Below are 22,885 nucleotides of genomic sequence, written 5' to 3'. Positions count from 1 at the left end.
TACAGACGCCTCTCATCTTTTTAAGTGGTGGAACTTGCACTATTGCTGAATTACTAAATTCTTTTTTGCCCCACTGTATATATATAGACTGTATATATGTTTTCATGAATATTTGAGCCCATGGATCCATTGTATGTCTGTTTTGCAAGCCGGCGAGAAAATCTCGCAGTACGGATGCCATACGGATTACATACGGAGGTTTACATGCGCAAAATACCCTGACACACCCTGCCTACGGATGACATACGGATCACTATTTTGGGAATATTTCTGCGTACTACGCATGTAAAATACGGACCGTATTTCCCTACGCTGAGTGTGACTCCAGCCTTAGAGGTCTGGACAAAGATCAGACAAAAAGTCAGGGCAGAGGAAAAGTCAAATGCAAGGGACAGGAACGCATTGATTGGAGTTAGTGGACCTTCATATGCACTGGTCCTTCTGGAAGCCTTGAGCTGGGGTGAATGAACCTAGACACAATTGCCAGAAACACACGAACTGCTGCGTTGCTCATAAGAATGCTTATTTCCCAATTATCGGCCTGTCTAATCAGGCTGGAAATTAACCGATGACCCAGCATAATGCACATTCAGCAGGTGAGATAATTTGTCAGCAAGTCATTTGCTGCCAATAACAAAATATATGCTTCTTATAACAAGCCATGTCCTGCCGATAATGTACAGGTGTGGAGGTGCTGTCAACAACCGCCCTACCTCTCTTGAAAAGTTTATTGAAATATAATGCATACACCTGTGTTTTATGTTGTTTTTTCTATTCTGTGGCCTGCAGGGTGTTTTTTGCCTACAGATTAGTTAGTTATTAGTTAGTAAGTCAGCCCATATTGGGATAAGTTAAGTTGGCACTGGATCTCAGTTCCTGTTTGTTAGTTGTTGGCGAGAACTGAAAAGAGAAGGTACATTTTGTAGACCAGCATTAGTTAAGGGTGTTGTGTGTGGAGAAGAGAGAGGACTAGTGATGAGCAAGTGTGCTGGTTACTCAGGTTTCTCCGAGCATGCTCAAGTGGTCTCTGAGTATTTCGGAGTGCTCAGAGATTTACTTTATGTCCACACAGCTGCATGATTTGCGGTTGCTAGACCACTTGAATACATGTGGGGATTGCTTAACAAACAGGCAATCCCCACATGTATTCAAGCTGTTTAGCAGCAGCAAATCATGCAGCTGCGTAGTTGACAAACTAAATCTCCGAGCACGCTGAAATACTCGGAGACCACCCAAGCATGCTTGGAGTAACCCGAATAACGAGCATACAGGCTCATCACTAGAGAGGACCATATCCAGGTTACAAGCGCTGAAGTACTGGTCTCTCTCATTCATCTCTTATTCATTGGGTCCTCGTCTGCCTTGTCAAGTGGCAACATGTGCGGTCCGCAGTGGTGTATCGCCAAGGTAACAGCACACATACTCAGCCAGTCTTCTGTAGTGTGGGGCAGAGAAGCGACACTCGGCCGGCCACAGACATCCCACCTGTTACAATAGCAAGACATATGCAACTGTAAGTGTCACGCTTGCAGGTGGTCCACGTGATTTGTGGACCCACTGTACCACAGGACCGGGTCTACCTAGGAAAGGGTGCAGCTAAGCCGTACCTGGTGTTCACTGGAGATCCTGATGGTGGAGACAGACTGGGCTGCAGGTAGCCACCAGGTACCACTCCTAGGTGGATCCCAGTACTGCAGCTGCTGACCCCAGGGATCAGGCTCGCTGACATGGACTAGGGCTACATTCAGACACACCGGTTTAGGATACGGAATCAGGGACTGGCTGCACACGGACTGGGAAACAATGTTCAGACACTGTCTGCACTTGGACCAAGGGACGTTGGGAACAGGACTGGCTACATCAGGACCAGGGGACAATGTTCATGCACTGGCCACACCAGGACCATGTATTATGGTTTGGAATGCTGGCAACACTGGGACCAGGGGACGTAACAATTGCACTGGTAGAACATCACACTATCTAATGACTAAACTCATTGCTTGGGAGCATTTCATACAGGATGACTCCCAGCAATAGGCTGAGAACCATCCAGCTGGGGACGTCGTTATATGAAATACCTCTCAGAAGCAGACTGAGGGCATTTAACTATATGCGCATGCCGTCCCTCAGAGCAGGTGAGCGTGTTTGCACTAGATGCACCGGCGGAATTCAGTACAGAGCAGGAAGCTCAGAAAACCAGGGACCATGCCATGGGTCAGAGTGGTGAGTAAGCCATTGTCCCTGCATGGGACGCCTGAGTTAGCCACAGAATGGCTCCGGATAGCGCAGTATGCACACGCACTGACTCCAACACCATTTTATTTAAAAAACGCAGACGACACGCTGCAGGGAAGCTGGAGAAAGGCGAGTAGGAGGTTTTTGTGTACGTATGGAAGGATCAGCTGCAACGTAGGCAGAATGGAGGAGCATATACCAGGATGGCTGACTAAAATGGGATGGGGGAGCATATTCCAGGATGGAGGAGCTTATTTTAAAATGGGGAAGCTTATTTCAGGATGGGGGGGTGCATACACCAAGATAGGGGAGCATGTATTAGAATGGAGGACCAGGATGGGGAGCATATACCAAGATGGAGAAGCATATTCCTTAATGTACAGCCAGTATCAGTTAGGGCTGGGGACATAGTTACAGCGGCTCAGAGCAATGACTGAATCGGCACTCCGCCTCCATGACTGAATACTTTCGGGGAGAATAAAGTAAATTTTCTTCCCGCTGCATTTGGCTGTGTGCAGGTACCGCACAACATAATAACATTATTAGCCTGCAGATTAACCGCATATCTGCATGTTGATAGTGTTATTTCTGATGACAGGATCCCTTTGGTTTTGTAGTACAATACTAGAGTCGGCACATGCGCATACCGCTCTATCCGGTGCCATTTTATTGAAGAAACTGTGTCTGTGAATTTGCACATACAGTGTCTTCAATAAAATGGTGCCGGATAGTGTGGTATGTGCACACGCTGCCCCCTGTGCCAAATTATTAAAGTAATGTACTACAAAGTCAACATAGCAGTGCACAGGTATCGCCCATTGCAGTTATACCTATGGCCGGTGTGAGCGCACTGCTTTTTTGGCGTAGTTATTGACCTTACTTCAATAAAATGGTGCAGGAGCAGCGCATGCGCATACCACCAACACCATTTTGTGAAGACACTAGATATTCGAATTCGCAGACACAGTGTCTTAAAAAAAAATGGCGCCAGAAATGTACCAGTAAAAATGCTCGCCACTCAACCATAGAGCGGTTTCAATAGCTAGTAGATATACAGTTAAGTCCATATATATTTGGACAGAGACAACGTTTTTCTAATTTTGTTTATAGACATTACCACAATGAATTTTAAACAAAACAATTCAGATGCAGTTGAAGTTCAGACTTTCAGCTTTCATTTGAGGGTATTCACATTAAAATTGGATGAAGGGTTTTGGAGTTTCAGCTCCTTAGCATGTGCTACCCTGTTTTTAAAGGGACCAAAAGTAACTGGACAATTGACTTCAAGGCTATTTCATGGACAGGTGTGGGCAATCCCTTTGTTATGTCATTCTCAATTAAGCAGATAAAAGGCCTGGAGTTGATTTGAGGTGTGGTGCTTGCATTTGGAAGGCTTTGCTGTGAAGTAAACATGCGGTCAAAGGAGCTCTCCATGTAGGTGAAACAAGCCATCCTTAAGCTGCGAAAACAGAAAAACCCCATCCGAGAAATTGCTACAATATTAGGAGTGGAAAAATCTACAGTTTGGTACATCCTGAGAAAGAAAGAAAGCACTGGTGAACTCATCAATGCAAAAAGACCTGGGCGCCCACGGAAGACAGCAGTGGTGGATGATCCGAGAAACCCCTTCACGACAGCAAACCAAGTGAACAACACTCTCCAGGAGGTCGGCGTATCAATATCCAAATCTACCATAAAGAGAAGACTGCATGAAAGTAAATACAGAGGGTTCACTGCACGGGGCAAGCCACTCATAAGCATCAAGAATAAAAAGGCTAGACTGGACTTTGCTAAAAAACATCTAAAAAAGCCAGCACAGTTTTGGAAGAACCTTCTTTGGACAGATGAAACCAAGATCAACCTCTACCAGAATGATGGAAAGAGAAAAGTATGGCGAAGGCGTGGTACAGCTCATGAGCCAAAGCATACCACATCATCTGTAAAACACGGCGGAGGCAGTGTGATGGCTTGGGCATGCATGGCTGCCAGTGGCACTGGGTCACTAGTGTTTATTGATGATGTGACACAGGACAGAAGCAGCCGAATGAATTCTGAGGTATTCAGAGCCATACTGTGTGCTCAGATCCAGCCAAATGCAGCCAAACTGATTGGTCGTCGTTTCATACTACAGATGGACAATGACCCAAAACATAAAGCCAAAGCAACGCAGGAGTTTATTAAAGCAAAGAAGTGGAATATTCTTTAAAGGCCAAGTCAGTCACCTGATCTTAACCGAATTGAGCATGCATTTCACTTGTTAAAGACTAAACTTCAGACAGAAAGGCCCACAAACAAACAGCAACTGAAAACCACTGCAGTGAAGGCCTGGCAGAGCTTCAAAAAGGAGGAAACACAGCGTCTTGTGATGTCCATGAGTTCAAGACTTCAGGCAGTCATTGCCAGCAAAGGGTTTTCAACCAAGTACTAGAAATGAATATTTTATTTAAAATTATTTAATTTTTCCGATTACTTTTTGTCCCTTTAAAAACAGGGTGGAACATCTTAAGGACCTGAAACTCATAAACCCTTCATCCAATTTTAATGTGGATACCCTCAAATGAAAGCTGAAAGTCTGAACTTCAACTGCATCTTAATTGTTTTGTTTAAAATTCATTGTGGTAATGTCTATAACCAATATTAGAAAAATGTTGTCTCTGTCCAAATATACAGTGGGGCAAAAAAGTATTTAGTCAGTCAGCAATAGTGCAAGTTCCACCACTTAAAAAGATGAGAGGCATCAGTAATTTACATCATAGGTAGACCTCAACTATGGGAGACAAACTGAGAAAAAAAAATCCAGAAAATCACATTGTCTGTTTTTTTAACATTTTATTTGCATATTATGGTGGAAAATAAGTATTTGGTCAGAAACAAAATTTCATCTCAATACTTTGTAATATATCCTTTGTTGGCAATGACAGAGGTCAAATGTTTTCTGTAAGTCTTCACAAGGTTGCCACACACTGTTGTTGGTATGTTGGCCCATTCCTCCATGCAGATCTCCTCTAGAGCAGTGATGTTTTTGGCTTTTCACTTGGCAACACGGACTTTCAACTCCCTCCAAAGGTTTTCTATAGGGTTGAGATCTGGAGACTGGCTAGGCCACTCCAGGACCTTGAAATGCTTCTTACGAAGCCACTCCTTCGTTGCCCTGGCGGTGTGCTTTGGATCATTGTCATGTTGAAAGACCCAGCCACGTTTCATCTTCAATGCCCTTGCTGATGGAAGGAGGTTTGCACTCAAAATCTCACGATACATGGCCCCATTTATTCTTTCATGTACCCGGATCAGTCGTCCTGGCCCCTTTGCAGAGAAACAGCCCCAAAGCATGATGTTTCCACCACCATGCTTTACAGTAGGTATGGTGTTTGATGGATGCAACTCAGTATTCTTTTTCCTCCAAACACGACAAGTTGTGTTTCTACCAAACAGTTCCAGTTTGGTTTCATCAGACCATAGGACATTCTCCCAAAACTCCTCTGGATCATCCAAATGCTCTCTGGCAAACTTCAGACGGGCCCGGACATGTACTGGCTTAAGCAGTGGGACACGTCTGGCACTGCAGGATCTGAGTCCATGGTGGCGTAGTGTGTTACTTATGGTAGGCCTTGTTACATTGGTCCCAGCTCTCTGCAGTTCATTTACTAGGTCCCCCCGCGTGGTTCTGGGATTTTTGCTCACCGGTCTTGTGATCATTCTGACCCCACGGGGTGGGATTTTGCGTGGAGCCCCAGATCGAGGGAGATTATCAGTGGTCTTGTATGTCTTCCATTTTCTAATTATTGCTCCCACTGTTGATTTCTAAACTCCAAGCTGGTTGGCTATTGCAGATTCAGTCTTCCCAGCCTGGGTGCAGGGCTACAATTTTGTTTCTGGTGTCCTTTGACAGCTCTTTGGTCTTCCCCATAGTGGAGTTTGGAGTCAGACTGTTTGAGGGTGTGCACAGGTGTCTTTTTATACTGATAACAAGTTTAAACAGGTGCCATTACTACAGGTAATGAGTGGAGGAAAGAGGAGACTCTTAAAGAAGAAGTTACAGGTCTGTGAGAGCCAGAAATCTTGATTGTTTGTTTCTGACCAAATACTTATTTTCCACCATAATATGCAAAAAAAATGATAAAAACCAGACAATGTGATTTTCTGGATTTTTTTTCTCAGTTTGTCTCCCATAGTTGAGGTCTACCTATGATGTAAATTACAGACGCCTCTCATCTTTTTAAGTGGTGGAACTTGCACTATTGCTGACTGACTAAATACTTTTTTGCCCCACTGTATATGGACTTAACTGTATATCAGTGCTAGGGTATAGGAACAGAATTGGTAGTTGGCCCATTGTCACAGTGTAATTTAATGTATACTTAATTCTACAGCTTTGCGCAGTGATATAATATATACAGGCATGAAATACCATATACAGACATTAAGCTCTACGCAGGAGAATATGAACACATTTTCTGACATCAGTGAACCAGGGCATGAAGAGGTTGATAAATCTTGACTTCCATCTGGAAATGCGCTGAACACATCCATCAGTCCACAAGTATTATAACTCATGGAATACAGAGCGCATCTAGTGATAAAGTGTGCAGATAATTATCAATCATTAGTAGCACCGGAGATGTGTGCTGTATGAATGCGATGTGAGAGTAGGAGTCTACATACCTTCTATGAGAGCAGCGATTTTGTTGGATTAGTGCACTTAGATCATTTATCACTGGAGGTGCTTTATAAAGATTTACTCAAATGAGGCTGAACCTCTCTCTGTAGTGCACATGATACAGTCCTGGAGATTATGTGAGTGATATGTTAAAAAAAACAGTTAGTAACTATATTCAGACTGTGTAGTTGCCTTTTGTGGAATATTGTTCTTCCCTGTACATCACCATATACTGCATTTCCCTAAATTTCTTGTACTGTCTTAATAGTTGCATGGACTGACCGCTTACCTGTCATTTCCCTGTTCTGTTACCCATGTTTAGTGAATTATTTTGATAGCAGAGGTAATGACGTAACTAGAGTCTGATGGGCAAAATATGGACCTGTGCCTCCCTGTATGTTCGTCAGATGCGTGGGCCCTTGTAGCGTTCTAGATCCTGTGACGACATATGTGTTCACCCTCTCATGTAATAATGTCCCCCTTCCTGTAGCAATGCCCATCATCCTGGCCCCTTCCTTGAATAATGTCTGTCTTTCCTGGCATAATATCCCCCATCCAGGGCTCCTTCCAGTTATACATGTCCTCCATCCTGGTATAATACCCCATCCTGAGCCCCTTCCAGGGATACTGTATATGTTCCTCATCCTCGTATAATTCCCTCCATCAATGGACCTTTGCAGTAGTATATGTCACCCATCCTGATATAATTCCCTTCATCCTGGGACCTCTCCAATAATATATGTTCCTCATCCTGGTATAAAGTCCACCATCCTGGACCCCTTCCAGTAATATATGCCCCCATTCCTGGTATAATGCCCTCATCCTGTGCCCCTTCCAGTAATATATGTTCCTCATCCTAGTATAATTCCATCCATCCTGGGACCTCTCCTGTAATATATGTCTCCCATCCTGGTATATTGTGCCCCCCATCCTGGGCCCTTTGCAGTAATGTCTGTCTTCTATATTCCTGGTATAATGTGCCCCAATCCTGGGCATTTTTTTTGTAATATCCCTGTTCTGCGGCTTCAACACATCTGCTATATAATTGTCTAAGGGTCACTTCCGTCTTTCTGTCTGTCCTTCTGTCTGTCTGTCTTTCTGTCTGTCATGGATATTCACTGGTCGCGGCCTCTGTCTGTCATGGAAATCCAAGTCGCTGATTGGTTGTGGCAAAACAGCCACGACCAATCAGCGACTGGCACAGTCCGGCGGAAAAATGGCCGCTCCTTACTCCCTGCAGTCAGTGCCCGCTCCATACTCCCCTCCAGTCAGCGCTCACACAGGGTTATTGGCTGTGTTATACCGCGTTATGTCGCGGTGTAATGCAGTGCGTTAACGCTGCTATTAACCCTATGCAGCATCAATAGTAAAAAGATCTAATGTTAAAAATAATAAAAAAATAAAAAATCATTATATACTCACCTTCTGTCGGCCCCTGGATACAGCCCAGGCCTTTCCCGCTCCTCGCGACGCTCCGGTGACCGGTCCATACATTGCGGTCTCGCGAGATGATGATTTGGCGGTCTCGCGAGACCACTACGTCATCATCTCGCGAGACCGCAATACACCGCGCGACCAATCAGCGACATTGCCGTGGGACTTTTTACTATTGAGGCTGCCTATGCAGCCTCAATAGTAAACAGATGTAATGTTAAAAATAATAAGAAGAAAACAAAAAACCTGATATTCTCACCTTCCGTAGTCCAATGTTGTGCCTGCGCCGGCCGCCATCTTCCGTTCCCAGAGATGCATTGCGAAATTACCCAGAAGACTTAGCAGTCTCGCGAGACCACTAAGTCATCTGGGTAATTTCGTAATGCATCCGGAAGATGGCGGCAACCACGCTTCCCGACACAGCTTCGCTGGATCCCAGGGGGTGAGTATATAACTATTTTTTATTTTAATTATTTTTTTTAACAGGGATATGGTGCCCACACTGCTAAATACTGCGTGGGCTGTGTTATATACTACGTGGACTGTGCTATATACTACAAGGGCAGTGTTATATACTCTGTGGGCTGTGTGATATACTGCGTGGGCTGTGCTATATACTACATGCCCTGTGTTATATACTACGTGGCCTGTGTTATATACTGCGTGGCTGCTATATACTGCATGGGCAGTGTTATATACCGCGTGGGCTGTGTGATATACTCCGTGGGCTGTGTGATATACTGTGTGGGCCGTGTTATATACTACATGGCCTGTGTTATATACTGCGTGGCTGCTATATACAGCGTGGGCTGTGTTTAATAGTACGTGGGCTGTATTATATACTGCGTGGCCTGTGTTATATACTAAGTGGCCTGTGTTATATACTGCGTGGCTGCTATATACTGTGTGGGCTGTGTTATATAGTACGTGGGCTGTGTTATACAGTACGTGGGCTGTCTTATATACTGCGTTGCCTGGATTAGTGCATCGGGTATTCTAGAATATGTATGTATGTATATAGCAGCCACATAGTATATTGCACAAGCCACGTAGTATTTGCTATATACTATGTGGCCTGTGCTATATACTATGTGGCTGCTATATACATACATACATATTCTAGAATACCAGATGCGTTAGAATCAGGCCACCATCTAGAGTAATTAAATAATTAATGAATGATTCTACTTGCTTTCTTCAGCTCCCTCAATGTGCGACGTCCTCTTTCGATGCAGAAGCTGTCAGCTGACTTCAGCGTGCAAGCAACAGGCAGTGCATGACATCACTGACATGCGCCGCCAGTGACTTCCACACCAGCGTTAGCTGCCAGTCTCTGATTGGGTGGCAGCATGTATTGCAGTGCAGGGACCCGGTGGGTCTGTGTGCCGCAATACATATCAGCTGAATGTGCATCCTTGGATGCACATCCACAAGAAATAGCTGCTGGCATCAGCAGGCCCCCTGCCATGGGAGACCGCGATCATGATAGTTACATCCTTGTGGCCGCGATGGTTACATCTTTGAAGAAAGGTACTAAAGGTACTGTATATTAATAAGCAGGGGGAGGAGTTTGTACATAATGTATAAGCTTGTGTGAACGTCTACTTCAAAATAATGTATGCACTTTATATAGTTCTCATTACTGAAATAACACTAACATCTCAACTACTGTGCAGAGTTCACTTCTATCATGTCCTCCAGCAAAGATGAGCAAAGCAGAGGGCAAAGATAAAAATCTGATGTGAACCCAGTGTTTGGCTCCTTCCGCCAATGAGAAGAGGTCCTTATTCCATTCTTATGCCATTTTCATGACTGAAAACCTTTTTTCAACTTTCTGTGCTGAGATGACTACACTTGTGGAGGCCATATCCTGATGCTAGTTCCCACTACTAAGACCAATCTGGAATGGACCGCCTCTCTCCTGGGGCCTCACATCTGCTGCATGGGATGTCTCCATATTGTGTACGCCAATGTTCTCAAGGAAGCACACACATCAATATGTTCACTAGGGTCACAGGAGGCCAATAAATCCCGGAGTACCGCATATAAATGCAGCCTAAGAAAAATGCACCCTGACAAGGTAGGAACATATAAATTCCATGCAGATGTGGTCTTCATAGAACTTGGAATCCCAAGTCTCCACTTCTGTTCAGTACCTCTCACTTCCCATCCAATAGTCGGGTAATTGTCACATTAGTCAGACAAAATAATGATATTGATAATATAAGTAAATACAATGCTTTTTGTAGTGATGGGAAAATGGCCGGTTACACTGGGAATCCGTTCTTTAGCCCATCACACCTTGTGTCAGGGACCTGTGTGTTCTCTTCCCCACATTATATAAAACCCAATGTGAATCCTCATTTTCTATATTTAAATGTATCTGGGCAAGAATAACCAATAAAGTAATAAAATGTAATACGAATGACTAAAATGAGGCCCAAGTTGGTTCCCTCTCTCCGCGAGTCTATAAAAAGTACTTTTAGAAATATATAGAAGTCCAATTTTCTTCTTCCTGGTGCTCATTAGCAATCAGACAATATGCTTCTAATTAGAAAGACGTCTATTAATTCTAAGAGGAGTTGGCAGTCATTTTAGACTTAAAAACCTTTTAAGTTTCCAAAAAGAAATATATAGGCTGCTTTGATATGGGAAATATGAAGTCAGAAAGTGCGAAGAATATTAGAGTAGAGGCGAATGGAACATTTTTGAGATTACATATTGAAGTAAATGTATCAAAGTAATGTATTTATTACCATTATTACCGTTATTAATTATTGTTAGCACTTACATATTTGTTAAAACAATGGGCCACACAGCATTTCTCCCCTGTCCCATATATCCCTACATTGTAAATGTGCTCCAACAGGGGAATCTCTCGTTGGCTCTTATCACCCTCTTACAACAGTCCAGGTTGTTGTGGCTCCCAGGTCATTGTTGCTAGCAGGTCTTTATTGCCCCCAGGTTGTTGTTGCACCCAGGTAGTTGTTGCTCCCAGGTCTTAATTGCACCCAGGTCGTTGTTGTACCCAGGTCATTGTTGCTCCCAGGTCTTTTTTGCACCCAGGTCGCTGTTGCACCCAGGTCGTTGTGGCTCCCAGGTTTTTGTGGCACCCAGATAGTTGTTGCTCCCAGGTCATTGTTGCACCCAGGTCATTGTTGCTTCCAGGTCGTAGTTGCACCCAGGTCGTTGTGGCTCCAAGGTTTTTGTGGCACCCAGATAGTTGTTGCTCCCAGGTCGTTGTTGCACCCAGGTCATTGTTGCTCCCAGGTTGTAGTTGCACCAAGGTCGTCGTGGCTCCCAGGTTTTTGTGCCACTCAGGTCGTTGTGGCACCCAGGTCATTGTGCACCCAGGTCATTGTGGCACCCAGGTCATTGTTGCTCCCAGGTCGTTGTTGCTCCCAGGTCATTGTTGCTCCCAGGTCGCTGTTGCTCACAGGTCATTGTTGCTCCCAGGTCGTTGTTGCAACCAGGTCATTGTTGCTCACAGGTCATTGTGGCTCCCAGGTCGTAGTTGCACCCAGGTCGTTTTGGCTCCCAGGTCTTTGTGGCTACCAGGTTTTTGTGGCACATAGGTCATTGTGGCACCCAGGTCATTGTTGCTACCAGGTCATTGTTGCTCCCAGGTCTTTGTAGCTCCAAGGTCATTGTGGCTCACAGGTCGTTGTTGCTCACATGTCATTGTGGCTCCCAGGTCGTTGTTGCAATCAGGTCGTTGTTGCTCACAGGTCATTGTGGCTTCCAGGTTGTTGTTGCTCACAGGTCGTTGTTGCTCCTAGGTTTCATGCTGCTCTCAAATAAGAAAGAATAAACCTACTGATAGATTAAGTAGCATCTACATGGTTCATTCAATGGTTGACTCATTACTTACAAGGTTCCCAGGTCCTGTTGATACACAACAAGCCCAAACCATCACTGTGCATGACAGTTAGTACAGATTTGTGCTGATATGGGCATAGCTCTCAACACATCAGAGCTTTTTCCCCGACTTCAATACTCACGTCTCTCCGGCTTCTTCTCTCCTTAGTGCCTCTTCGGGGGATTGGGACACTCTCTGTTATGTGCATAAATTATATTTATTCACTTCTCCTGTGTGTGGGTCTCCCAGGACGCAAACTCACATCCCCATGTTCACAGGCAGCAGCCCTATGGATGAGCCACAGCTCATAATGATAGCCTTCAACAGGCAGGAGCTAAAGCAACTGAGCCACAGGTTCTGGTGATGTAATGTGCAGAATTATGTGTACTTGATCTGTACTGCAGGCTCTGACTCCACAGGCAGATTGCTCACAGAAGTGGATTTTTATGTCTCTCTATTCTAGAGGGAGAATAAAAGATTTTTTTCATCCTATAAAATTACAAAAAAAAGAAAAACACTTAAAATAATGTAATTTCTAAATATTAAAAAAAAAAAAAAACATCACAAATCTGCAAATAACATGTTTGCCCCTGTAATCCTAACAACCCGCACAAAACAGTGATAAGACTATTTATGGGGTTCGGCAAATGATGTAAAAAATGGCATTATTGATATTTTTTATCTATTAACCCCTTTCCGACATCGGGTGTAAATGTACACCGATATCGGACTCTCTCCCTTTGATGTGGGCTCCGGCGGTGAGCCAACATCTTTCCCACTACATGTCAGCTGTTTTGAACAGCTGACATGTGCCCGGAACAGCCACGAGTGGAATCGCGATCCACCAGTGGCTGTTAACCTGTTAAATGCCGCTGTCAAACTCTGACAGCGGCATTTAATATGTGCTTCCGGCAATCTTGCTGAAAATCTGCCCATCAGTGACCCCCGTCACGTGATCGCGAGTCACCGATGGATTGACATGACAACCAGAGTTCTCCTGCAGACCTCCATGGTTGTCACTGCCAGATTGCCATGAGCGTCACCCGGTGGTCGGCGCTCATAGCAAGTCAGCAATTCTGCTACATACAGGCGATCTAATCATCGCCTGTATGTAGCAGACCTGATTAGATAATTGCAGCTTTGAGTCTTCCATCAAAGCTATTAAAGCATGCAAAAATAGAAGAAAAAAGTTTTAAAAAATTAAAAATATATGAAAGGTTCAAATAGTCCCCCTTTTGCCCCATTGAAAATAAAACAAGAAAAAAAATCAAATATACACATATTTGGTATCGCCGCATTCAGAATCGCCCAATCTATCAATATAAAAAAATAATTAACCTGATCGCTAAACGGCGTAATGAGAAAAAAATTAAAAACTCCAGAATTACAGTTTTTTTGGGTCGCCGGGACATTGCATTAAAATACAATAACAGGCGATCAAAAGATCGTACCTGCACCAAAATGGTATCATTACAAACGTCAGCTCCACACGCAAAAAAATAAGCCCTCACCCAATCCGAGATCACAAAAAATGGAGACGTTACAAGTGTCGGAAAATTGCACCATTTTATTTTTTAAACAAACGTTGGAATTTTTTTCACCACATAAATAAAAAAGAGCCTAGACATGTTAGGTGTCTATGAACTCGTAAAGACATCGAGAATCATAATATCATGTTAGTTTTGCCATTTAGTGAATATGGAGAAAAAAAAAAACAACTGTGGGATTGCACTTTTTTGCAATTTCACCGCCCTTGAAAATTCTTTTTTTCCCGTTTTTGAGCACACGACATGGTGAAACCAATAGTGTTGTTCAAAAGTACAGTTCATCCCGCATAATACAAGACCTCACATTGCCATTTTTACCAAAAAATATAAAAGTTACGGCTCTGGGAAGAAGGGGGGCAAAAATGAAAATGCAAAACCAAAAATACATCTGGTCGTTAAGGGGTTAAACCCATAAAAAATGTAATAAAAATGTAATTCTAAGGCCCTGTTCACACGTGGCATAAATGCTGCATTTTTTTCTACTGTTTTTTTTCTGCATGTTTTCTACAGGTGTCCGCACCAGATAATGCAATAACAATCTTCCCTGGTTATTGCGTGCTTGCTGCATTTGTTTTATGTGTTTTCCTCCATATTTGATGCATTTTTGGTGCAAATGTGAAGAGGCATTTTTAATGATTTTTAATACTACAGAAAAGCTTTGATTCCGCACTTAAAAATGCAATGGCTTTTTATTCCTTGCGTTTTTTTCAGACTCCACATAGAAGCCTGTACAGAAAAAAGCACCAAAGCCACAGACTTCAGCAGCATCTTTGGATACAGCAAGGGCGGAGATTTCATGTAATCTCATTCACTTTGCTTGGACATTTAGACCATGTTCACATGTACTGTAAATGCTGCGTATTTTCTGCACAGAAATTTTGCTGTATTTAACTGTCCAATCAAATTGGATGTGATTTCATGAAAACTGCGCCTCCTGTGTGTCTAAGGACGCTGCTGAACTGTGTGGCTACTATTACACTAGCGTCGGTATGGGGCCGTCGCGCTGCATCGGCCCGACGTACTGACGCATACTGTGCAAGCGCCGCACAACGGGGGCAGCGGATGCATTTTTCCAGCGCATCTGCTGCCCCATTGTGAGTTGCGGGGAGGAGGGGGTGGAGTTCCGGCGGTGCATGCGCGGTCAGAAATGGCAGACACAAGGCACCAAAAAACGCTACAAGCAATGTTTTTTGGTGCCGACGGTCCGACGCAACACGACGCAACCGTTGCACAACGGTTGCGACATGTGGCAATGCATCGCAATGCGTCGCAATGTGTCTCTAATACAAGCCTATGGAGAAAAAATGCATCCTGCAAACAACTTTGCAGGACGCGTTTTTTCTGCAAAACGACGCATTGCGACGTGCGTCGTACGAAGCTAGTGTGAAAGTAGCCTTAGCTGTCCAAAGGACAGTTCCCGAGATCTTGTAATTTGTTCAGATAAAGCTTTACGAACTTTAGCCATGCTGCCATATTCTTTTTAGAAAGAAAGGGCTTTCTCCTGGCAACCAAGCCATACTTTTTCAGCCTTTTTTTTTATAGTTGTACTGTCATGAATGTGAACATTTAGCATCCTAACAGGCCTTTAGAGTCTGAGCTGTAGCTCTTTACTTTTATTTGCAATTTCTCTGAACATTACATGGTATGACTTTGGGGTGAGTTTACTCCGATCTCCACTCCTGGGAAGAGGTAGCTGTATGTACCAAGTTTTAAGACCTTCTCAGGACCAGATGTATTTCTTAATTTCCTGATAATGTAAACTACAGAATTATTAGATAATGTACTTAGTTTTTCTTATGTGTACTCCTCTACTACCCAATGCAGTCCATATTTAGTTTAAATACCTTTTTCCCTGAAATACAGTGGTCACTAGCTAATCAACTGTTATGTTACTCAATTTTCACTGCCATCTGAGCAGTGGCAGAAAGCAGAGGGTCAAAACTAGTGAACATAATGAGACATCCTCCTGAATCCAGAACTTGTGGAAATATTTGATGAAAATCAATACTTCGTATATTACTTGGTTTTACAATCCTTGTTCCTGACATTTCTTGATCTCTCAAGCAGATTTCCTATCGACCATGATATTGCCTCTGATCTTACCTCTTATATTAGCTATAGCTTTGGCCAAAATATAAGTGACATTCTAGAATACCATCCACAGTGTCTACATAAAAACTGTCTGTATGTACAAGCTTAGGCTTCGTTCACATTTGCAGTGTTGGGCGCAGCGTCGGCGACGCATGCTTCATGCGCCACTATCTTTAACATGGGGGGCGCATGGACATGCGCCGGTATGCGTTGTATTGCGTTTTGCGACGCATGCGTCATATTGACGCACAGAGAGGGCGCAGAAAACGCTACTTGCAGCATTTTTCCTGCGCCGAAATTCCAGCTCTGTACGATCCTATGACAATGCATGCATCGCAAAACGCTGCGTTGTGTATTTGCGTTGTTGGTTGCGTTGCGTCGCCAACGCTGCACCCAACACCGCAAATGTGAACGTAGCCTTAGGCCTTATTCACACATCTATTTATGTGCGTAAATTGGACTGCATTCGTATGTCAACCTAGCTTTCACGACCGTTTTACGCCTTCCTTGTGCTTCTACAGGTCCGCACCTTATGATTATCGGATGCACTCACAGCATGCTCCCGTTTTTTTTCTCATGCTGAATCATTGGTGGCAGTTTATATACTGAAAGAGCTGTCACAATGAGCAAAGGTGTCCAGGATTTAGTTATTTTTGTAAGTAACAAATGCACCCAGTTCCTAAGAGGTCCAATGGTTCCTTCTACCACCAGTATTAGGTGAGGGACCTTATCCTGTGAACAGTATGGCTGTTTTCTATAAGGAGACTTCCAATCTCAACATTACCGTCATGGATTTATAAACCGATGAAGCTAAAGGAAAAGTGCGAGACTGATGAAGTTCTAAGTATATTTATCTGTCTATTGAGCTGTGAAATGTCTGAACTCCATGTATTATTCACTCCAGTCTACTCCGCTGAATAAAGTTTCACTTTATAAATCAATTAGGTCCATTAAAGTGTTTACAATGGGTATAATAAAGCTTTATCGGGCATGTAGACCCTGGTGGACAGAACTGTACAGTCTCCCCCCAGCATGGTGTCGTGAAGAAGAAGCCCCAGTCTGGGTGACCTCCTTTTGTGTCTCGGTGATCGGCCGCGCACTGTGCTGAATTGTTCTCAGATATTGTCTGGAAGCAGTTTCATTGCTCTGTAGCCGCACAAGGTTAAACGATTGTGTGATATATAGACTGTGCATGAAGCGGCGGAGCTGTCTCATCATCTGTCAGATCATTGCAATCACATCTAGCCTTCCAATCTCACTAATTGTGGTGGATTTTTGGAATGACGAGGTTACACACAAAATGGCTTCATTAGGTTTTAAAAGAAACCTCAGCAGGAAACACAAACAATTGACCTAAATTTGCCTTAAACGGCAAGCACAAATTACAGGAATCGGAACAATTAGAGAAAATAGTTCCCTCTGTAGATCTTCCGAACTAGCTGAAAGAAAACGGAGGAATGTAGCTGGTAAAGGAGAGGAAAGAGAACAAGGGAGTATGAAATAACAACAGAAGGCTTTGTTAAAAAAAAAAAAAAAAGCCACACGTTCACTGGGATCTGTTGACCTTTAATAAAATGAAAATACCGGACAAAGGCAAACATACAATTTTTCCACCAAGTCACATATAAAATAAACATCCAGGGTGTCTCTTCCTAAGAATATTTTATCTATACAGTTTCTGTGCACTGACAAAATACAAGATTCTTCACAGATGCCTCAGAGCCTGCTTACAATCTAATAACTTGGGCCTCGTTCACCGCTCAGTATTTTCCATCAGTATTTGTAAGCCAAAACCAGGAGTGGGTGATAAATACAGAAGTGGTGCATATGTTTCTATTATACTTTTCCTCTGATTATTTCACTTCTGATTTTGGCTTATAAATATTGATGTGAAATACTGACCAAATACTGAATACGTGAATGTGGCCCTATGCTAAGTGAAGCTTTAGCTAGAATTTTTTTTGATCCAAGGTCCAATTTGATGCCCTATGTCTATGCAAATAGCCCCTAAGCATAGGAAGAGGGTAGGGGGTCTTGTGAAACTTATTGGAAGATGCAATTCTATAAAGAACTTTGTCACATGACTAAAAGCCCATTTACAGTGCCTGAAGACCTGTCTGATTTCTAACGCAAACGTCTCATTGTTTGCGATAATTGTGCGCTGTGAATTGGTTGAGCGATGTGTCCAAAAACGCTTGATCATTGTTAGGCAAGCAGAAAAAATCTTGTTCAACCTCTGAAAGCTGTGTAATATAAAAGGAGTTCATTCACTCATTCAACAGTTTGACTGACCTTGAATTTCCCCTTCTTTTTGTATCTGTGTAAACACCGCACAATGTTTGATATTACACTGCAATGATTGCTATTCAACCACAGCATTCACGCTTCTTGTCTTGTGTAAACTTGTGTGACATCTTTTGCTGGTCGTGAGTTACGATCACATCGGTCATCATATAACCCCCTTCATGACGAGGTATTTTCGGTTTTGCATTTTCTTTTTTTTGCTAGCCTTCTTCCCAGAGCTGTAACATTTTATTTTTCCGTCAATATGGCCATGTGAAGGCTTGTTTTTTGCTAGACGAGTTGTACTTTTGAACGACACCATTTGGTTTTAACATATCTTCTTCTAGAAAACAGGAAAACAATTCCAAGTGCTGTGAAATTTAAAATAAAGTGCAATCCCACAGTTGCCTTTTTGTTTTGCTTTTTTTACTAGGTTCACTAAATGCTATAACTGACCTGCCATTAGGATTCAACAGGTCATTACGAGTTCATAGACACTAAACATGTCTAGGTTGTTTTTTTTATCTAAGTTGTGAAAAAAAAATTCCAAACTTTGTTTAAACTCTCTAAATCTATTGTCCCTCACTGAAACCTGGATCCAGGATTCTGGCACGGTCTCACCTGCTGCCATTTCCCATCGTGGCCTTCAATTCTCCCATTCCCCAAGACCCACAAACAGACCTGGTGGTGGAGTCGGCATACTCCTCTCCCCACAAAGCACCTTCCAGGTCATCCCACTATCTCCATCACTCTCATTCCCTTCTTTTGAGGTCCACACCACCAGACTCTTCTGTCCTCTCTCCCTCAGAATAGCGGTCATTTACTGGCCCCCAGGCTCACCCACCCACTTCCTGGACCATTTCTCTGCCTGGCTTCCGCACTTCATGTCCTCAGAACTCTCAACCCTTATCCTAGGAGACTTCAACATCCCCATTAACAGCCCCACTTCCACATCTGCATCACAGCTTCTATCACTAACCACGTCTCTCGGCCTCTCACAGCTCTCAACCTCTGAGACACACAAGGACGGTAACACCCTTGACCTGGTCTTTGTCCGGCTGTGTTCAATCTCCTACCTAAATAACTCACCGCTTCTCCTCTCTGACCACAACATTCTCTCCTTCATGCTCACAAATCCTCACTCACCCCAGCACCCTCCTACCTACCATTCAGTCAGAAATCTACAAGCCATTAACCCTCATACACTTTTAGATTCCTTACACTCATCACTGTCCCCAATCTCCTCTTTTTCCTGTCCTGATCTGGCAGTACATCACTGCAATGACACTCTTAGAAGCACCCTAGACCAAGTAGCTCCCCTCACCCTCAGAACCTCCAAACACAGAGTAAAACAGCCCTGGCTCACATCACAAACCCGTTTTCTCCAGCGATGCTCTAGGAGTGCTGAACGCTTATGGAGGAAAATTCGCACACCAGAAGACTTCATACACTTCAAATTTATGTTAAAAACTTAACTCTGCACATTGCCAAACATACCTACTTCACCACTCTGATCTCCTCACTATCCAACCACCCCAAGAAACTTTTTGACACCTTTTACTCCCTCCTCAGGCCAAAAGCTCAAGCCCCTATCAGACATTTGTGCTGATGACCTGGCCTCCCACTTTATAGAGAAAATAGACAATATCCGTCAGGAAATCCACTCCCAATCGCCAAGTTCAGTGACTCCCATCCCTCCCTGCATCTCCCCTGGCTCACTCTCTGCATTTGATCCCATCACAGAAGAAGTCTCCAGGCTCCTCTCTTCTTCTCATCTGACCACATGCTCTACTGACCCTATTCCCTCTCATCTCCTCCAGTCTCTCTCTCCAGTCGTCACTACTCACCTAACTACAATCTTTAATCTCTCACTCTCCTCCTCTGGCATTTTCCCGTCCTCCTTCAAACACTCTATCATTACTCCATCACTAAAGAAACCCACCCTCGACCCATCCTGCACAAACAACTACAGACCGGTCTCCAATCTCCCCTTCATCTCTAAACTCTTGGAGCGCCTAGTCTACTCCCGCCTTACCCGTTACCTCTCCATTCACTCCCTCCTAGACCCTTCACAGTCCTGCTTCCGCTCCCTACACTTGACAGAAACTGCACTCATCAAAGTGACCAATGACCTCCTGACAGCAAAATGTAACGGTGACCACTCTCTGCTCATTCTTCTCGATCTTTCTGCAGCTTTCGACACTGTTGACCACCCTCTCTTACTCTCTCGGCTCCAGTCACTTGGCATTAAGAACACTGCTCTCTCCTGGTTCTCCTCCTATCTTTCTGACCGTTCCTTCAGTGTTCTGTTCTCTGGCTCCACTTAATCTTCTCTTCCTCTCAGTCGGGGTACCTCAGGGCTCAGTCCTTGGCCCCCTTCTCTTCTCCCTCTACACAACCCCAATTGGACAGACCATCAGCAGATTTGGCTTTCAGTACCATCTTTATGCCGATGACACACAACTATATATACGTCATCTCCTGGCCTTACTCCTGCTGTACTACAGAACGCCACTACCTGTCTGTCCGCAGTCTCTGACATCATGTCCGCTCTCTATCTGAAACTCAACCTCTCCAAAACTGAACTTCTTCTGCTCCCACCATCTACTAACCTCCCTAAGCCTGACGTTTCCCTCTCCGTGGGTGGCACCATAATAACACCCCGGCAGCAGGCGTGCTGTCTGGGTGTTATGTTTGACTCCAATCTCTCCTTCACATCCCATGTACAATTTCTTGCCCGCTCATGCCGCTTACACCTAAAGAACATCTCTAGAATCTGCCCTTTTCTCACCATAGAAACAACAAAAACCCTCACTGTCGCCCTGATCCACTCCCGCCTGGACTACTGCAACGCTCTATTAATTTGCCTCCCCCTCACTCGACTTTCCCCTCTCCAGTCAATCCTTAATGCAGCAGCCAGGGTCGTCTATCTAGCTAATCGTTACTCAGATGCATCCGCTCTTCGCCAGTCATTACAATGGCTGCCCATTCATTACAGGATACAATTCAAAGTACTTGTTCTCACCCATAAAGCTCTTCACAGTACAGCACCCCCTTACATCTCCTCCCTCATTTCTGTCTATCGGCCTAACCGACCTCTTCGCTCTGCAAATGACTTTCGACTAACCTCTGCACTAATCCGTACCTCCCACTCCCGACTACAAGACTTCTCCCGTGCTGCGCCAATCCTCTGGAATGCTCTACCCCAAGAAATTAGGACCATCCACAATTTGCATAGTTTTTGGCGCTCCCTCAAAACACATTTGTTCAGAGTGGCCTACCATGTTCCCTAATCAGTTATTTTGTTTGTATGTAGCCCATTCACTACTTCCATCTATCCCCCACTCCCTGAAGATGGCTGGACCATCATTGTAAATACATCATTGTAAATACACACCTGTACTTTGTATTTCCCCACCTCATTGTAGATTGTAAGCTCTCAGGGGCAGGGTCATCTTGTGTTGCTTTAATTATTGTATTGTTAACATTGTTACTTATGACTGTTGTGTTTGAAGCTCTTAAACTGTAAAGCGCTGCGGAATATGTTGGCGCTATATAAATAAAGATTATTATTATTATTTAAAAAAAAAAAGTGCCATATTCCGATACCCAAAGCGTCACTATTTTTTGCGATCTTGGGTTAAGTGAGGGCTTTTTTTTTTATATTTTTAAAAACTTTTTTCTTACTTTTGGCATGCTTCAATAGTCTCCATGGGAGACTAGAGGCTGCCATATCCCGATCGGCTTTGCTACATACAGGCGTTGATCGGATCGCCTGTATGTAGCCGAATACCTCTCTTGCCATGAGCGCCGACCACTGAGCGGCGCTTATAGCAATCCAGCAGTGACAATCATAGAGGTCTCGAGGAGACCTCTGGTTGTCATGCCAACCCATCGATGACCTGCGATCACATGACGGGGGTCACCGATGGGCGGATTTCCGCACATTTGACGGAAGTGAATGTTAAATGCCACTGTCATGTTAATAGCCACGGGTGATTCGCGATTCCACCCATGGCGGTTTCAGGCACATGTCAGCTGTTCAAAACATCTGACATGTGCAGGCAGGGAAAGATGTGGGCTTTCCGCCGGTGTCCGACATCGACGTACTATTATGCCCGATGTCAGAAAGGGGTTAAACAACTATCTACCCATATGAACAAACCCTTAGGATATACAGCCAAGCCATGACTTCCACCTGCATTCATACATTTTGAGGTTTTTGTCTTTTTTGCCAAGCAAAGCTGAAGACCTGGTTGGCTGGGTGAGGCATTTGATAAAAGTCTAGTGGTCAAACTTTCTCCTTCCAGAGAGCGCCAAGTTGGCATAGGAAGACTGAGAGACCATGAAATGCTCCCCTGGGAAATAATATGGGAAAATAACTTCGCATCTTATAAGTTTCCCAAGGCCTATGGTGTTCTCCATGAGGAGAATCTTTTACTCCTTAGACTCCTTGTACTATTTCTGTAACTAACTAAATACCCTGGCCAGCATTCCCTCTAAGGTGCACAGATGTACTCCTGCAAGTCTGCGCAATTTCTGAGTTTCTTAGTCATTTGGTTCGGATCATGTATAGTATCTTTTGAGTCAGTGGCTTATCTGAGGCCACTAATGAGGATTGATACCCTAATAGGCATCCTGTTAGGTGACCACCAAGATTGAAGCCGTGAGGCCAGATCAAGTTTTAAATGGAATGTCAGCGTATTTTTGCTATTTAATCTGAGAGTAGCATAATGTAGAGCAAGAAAGCCTGATTCCAGTGATATCACTTAATAGGCT

Source organism: Ranitomeya imitator, chromosome 2 (genome assembly GCF_032444005.1).
Source record: "Ranitomeya imitator isolate aRanImi1 chromosome 2, aRanImi1.pri, whole genome shotgun sequence".
Classification (NCBI taxonomy): Eukaryota; Metazoa; Chordata; class Amphibia; order Anura; family Dendrobatidae; genus Ranitomeya; species Ranitomeya imitator.
Note: the sequence above shows the minus strand (reverse complement) of the source record.